We start from the raw sequence: 4438 nt of genomic DNA, 5'->3' as shown, positions 1-4438 counted from the left end.
CATCGAGATGCTGCAGAGCTCCTCACCCCCAACAATGGAGTTTAGAGACTCATGCCGTCAAAAAGTATGTAATTCAGATCTGAAAATGTCATGAGGTACAAGATAAGTCTCTAAAAGTTGTTTAAATAGTAAACTAGTAACCTAGGTTTACAGAAAATGAGTAAACAAAGATAATTGGTGCAGAAATCCATTTCTGGGGCCCACTTGGTGTGTGCTGGGGCTGAGACTAAAGCTATCCACGAGTAGAGGCCTTTCTTGGCGTTAAACTCCAGGTTATGACGTGTTTTGGGCGTTCAACTCCGGATCATGACGTTTTTTTGGCGTTTAACTCCAGACAGCAGCATGAACTTGGCGTTCAACGCCAAGTTACGTCATCTATCTTCGCGCAAAGTATGAACTATTATATATTTCTGGAAAGCCCTGGATGTCTACTTTCCAACGCCGTTGAGAGCGCGCCAATTGGACTCCTATAGCTCTAGAAAATCCATTTCGAGTGCAGGGAGGTCAGGATCCAACAGCATCAGCAATCCTTTTTCAGCCTAAGTCAGATTTTTGCTCAGCTCCCTCAATTTCAGCCAGAAAATACCTGAAATCACAGAAAAACACACAAGCTCATAGTAAAGTCCAGAAATATGATTTTTGCCTAAAAACTAATAATATTTTCCTAAAAACTAACTAAAACATGCTAAAATCTACATGAAATTACCCCCGAAAAGCGTATAAAATATCCGCTCATCAATATCTTTAAAGATGTTCAGCCTGATCTGGAGGAATCAGAGAGAATAATAGAACCTCTGAAAATCCCTCAGGAAGAGGAGAAACCTCCTAAACCCGAGCTCAAACCATTACCACCATCCCTGAAATATGCATTTCTGGGAGAAGGTGATACCTTTCCTGTAATCATAAGCTCTACCTTAGAGCCACAGGAAGAGGAAGCACTAATTCAAGTGCTAAGGACACACAAGACAGCTCTTGGGTGGTCCATCAATGATCTTAAGGGCATTAGCCCAGCCAGATGCATGCACAAAATCCTATTGGAAGGTGACGCTAGGCCAATGGTTCAACCACAAAGGCGGCTGAACCCAGCCATGAAGGAGGTGGTGTAGAAGGAGGTCACTAAATTACTAGAGGCTGGAATTATTTATCCTATTTCTGATAGCCCCTGGGTAAGCCCTGTCCAAGTTGTCCCTAAGAAAGGTGGCATGACAGTGGTTCCTAATGAAAAAAATGAACGGGTTCCTACAAAAACAGTTACAGGGTGGCGTATGTGTATTGATTATAGAAGGCTCAATACAGCCACCAGAAAGGATCATTTTCCTTTACCATTCATAGACCAGATGCTGGAAAGACTAGCAGGTCATGAATACTACTGCTTCCTCGATGGATATTCAGGTTATAATCAAATTGCAGTAGATCCCCAGGATCAAGAAAAAATAGCATTCACATGTCCATCTAGAGTATTTGCATACAGAAGGATGCCATTTGGCTTGTGCAATGCACCTGCAACCTTTCAAAGGTGCATGCTCTCAATTTTCTCTGATATGGTGGAAAAATTTCTGGAAGTCTTCATGGATGACTTTTCAGTATTTTGAGACTCATTCAGCTCCTGTCTTGACCATCTAGCACTTGTTCTAAAAAGGTGCCAAGAGACTAACCTGGTTTTAAACTGGGAAAAATGTCACTTTATGGTGATTGAAGGAATTGTCCTTGGGCACAAAATTTCGAACAAGGGAATAGAGGTGGATCAAGCTAAGGTAGAGGTAATTGAAAAATTACCACCACCTGCCAACTTTAAGGCATTCAAAAGCTTTCTGGGGCATGCAGGATTTTATGGGAGGTTTATAAAGGATTTCTCAAAAATCGCCAAATCTCTAAGTAATCTGCTAGCTGCTGACACACCATTTATCTTTGATAAGGAGTGTCTGCAGGCATTTGAGACTCAGAAAGCTAAATTGGTCACAGCACCAATCATCTCTGCCCCAAACTGGATATTACCATTTGAACTGATGTGTGATGCAGTGACCATGCCATTGGAGCAGTGTTTGGATAGAGGAATGACAAGCTTCTGCATGTCATTTACTATGCCAGTCGTGTTTTAAATGATGCACAGAAGAACTACACAACCATATAAAAAGAGATACTTGCAGTGGTCTACGCCATTGACAAGTTTAGATCCTATTTAGTGGGATCAAAAGTGATTGTGTACACTGACCATGCTGCGCTTAAATATCTACTCACAAAGCAGGATTCAAAACCCAGACTCATAAGATGGGTGTTGCTTCTGCAAGAGTTTGATATAGAAATAAGAGACAGAAAAGGGACAGAGAACCAAGTAGCAGATCACGTGTCCCGAAAAGAACCAGTAGAAGGGGCGTCCTTCCCTCTTACTGAGATCTCTGAAAACTTTCCAGATGAGCAACTCTTTGCCATCTAGAAAGTGCCATGGTTTGCAGACATTGCAAACTACAAGGCAGTGAGATTCCTACCCAAAGAGTACAGTAGGCAGCAATCAATAAAATTGATCACAGATGCAAAGTACTATCTTTGGGATGAACCATATCTCTTCAAGAGATGTGTAGACGGAGTAATCCGTAGATGTGTGCCTAAAGAAGAAGCACAGAAGATCCTATGGCATTGCCATGGATCACAGTATGGAGGACATTTTGGAAGTGAGCGAACAGCCACAAGAGTCCTCCAATGTGGCTTCTACTGGCCTACTCTCTATAAAGATTCCCGAGTGTTTGTACTTAATTGTGACAGTTGCCAAAGATCTGGGAATCTGCCTCACAGTTATGCCATACCTTAACAAGAGATCTTGGAGATTGAGTTGTTTGATGTATGGGGTATTGCCTCACAGTTGAGCGGGTTGAGCCTCATGTTGAATTTCCTTAGTGCTTTGAAGACAGCTTGGAGGTCGTCCATAAGGCTGCTTGGTTCTGCCACTTTTACTAGGACGTCGTCGACGTAGACCTCTACCATCATGCCGATGAGGTCATGGAAAACCTTGCTCATCAATCTTTGGTAGGTGGTCCCTGCGTTCTTTAATCCAAATGGCATTACTTTATAACAATAAGTGCCTCCTGGTGTTATGAACGCTGTCTTTTCCTAATCAGGTCGGTGCATCGGGATCTTATTATAGCCGGAGTTTGCATCCATGAAGTTGAGGAAACGATATCCTACTGCCGAGTATACCAAGATGTCGATGTTGGGGAGGGGAAAAGAGTCTTTGGGACATGCCTTGTTCAAGTTAGAGTAGTCGACACACATTCTCCATTTTCTACTAGCTTTTTGACTAGGACGACGTTGGATAGCCATGTCGAGTATTTGAGCTCTTTGATGAACTCTGCTTCAAGTAGCCCGGCTGTTTGTTTGGCGACCTCATTGGCTCTTTCTTGGGACATTTTCCTTCGCCGTTGTGCTACTGGTTTTGCATCTAGTTTGACGGCTAGTCGGTGGGATATGACCCCGGGATCCAAACCCGGGATGTCTGATGGCGTCCATGCGAAGAGGTCGCCGTTTGCCCTTACGACCTCCATAAGGGGGCCTTTGAGTTCATGAGGCAAATTTTTGTTTACGAAGATAAACTGTTCTGCCGACTTTCCTAACTAGAATTTTTCCATGTCCCTGGTGCGCGAAATTATGAACAATACTTTTCACAACTCTCATAATCCCCGGTCATGAACCCCAAAAACTTGGTATTCAATACCATGGCATTACACAACTTCGCACAACTAACCAGCAAGTGCACTGGGTCGTCCAAGTAATAAACCTTACGCGAGTAAGGGTCGATCCCACGGAGATTGTTAGTATGAAGCAAGCTATGGTCATCTTGTAAATCTTAGTCAGGCAAACTCAAATGGATATGGTGATGAACGCATAAAAACATAAAGATAAAGATAGAGATACTTATGTAATTCATTGGTAGGAACTTCAGATAAGTGCATGAAGATGCCTTCCCTTCCGTCTCTCTGCTTTCCTACTGTCTTCATCCAATCCTTCTTACTCCTTTCCATGGCAAGCTTATGTAGGGTTTCACCGTTGTCAGTGGCTACCTCCCATCCTCTCAGTGAAAATGTTCCTATGCTCTGTCACAGCATGGCTAATCATCTGTCGGTTCTCGGTCAGGCCGGAATAGAATCCAGCGATTCTTTTGCGTCTGTCACTAACGCCCCGCCTGCTAGGAGTTTGAAGCACGTCACAGTCATTCAATCATTGAATCCTACTCAGAATACCACAGACAAGGTTAGACCTTCCAGATTCTCTTGAATGCTGCCATCAGTTCTAGCCTATACCACGAAGACTCTGATCTCACGGAATGGTTGGCTCGGTTGTCAGGCGAGCACTCAGTTGTCAGGCGATCAACCATGCATCGTGCAATCAGGAATCCAAGAGATATTCACCCAATCGAAGGTAGAACGGAGGTGGTTGTCAGTCACAC

This window comes from Arachis hypogaea, chromosome 4 (assembly GCF_003086295.3).
Source record: "Arachis hypogaea cultivar Tifrunner chromosome 4, arahy.Tifrunner.gnm2.J5K5, whole genome shotgun sequence".
Classification (NCBI taxonomy): domain Eukaryota; kingdom Viridiplantae; phylum Streptophyta; class Magnoliopsida; order Fabales; family Fabaceae; genus Arachis; species Arachis hypogaea.
The sequence above is the reverse complement of the archived record's forward strand: the minus strand, read 5'-3'. Positions refer to the sequence as shown.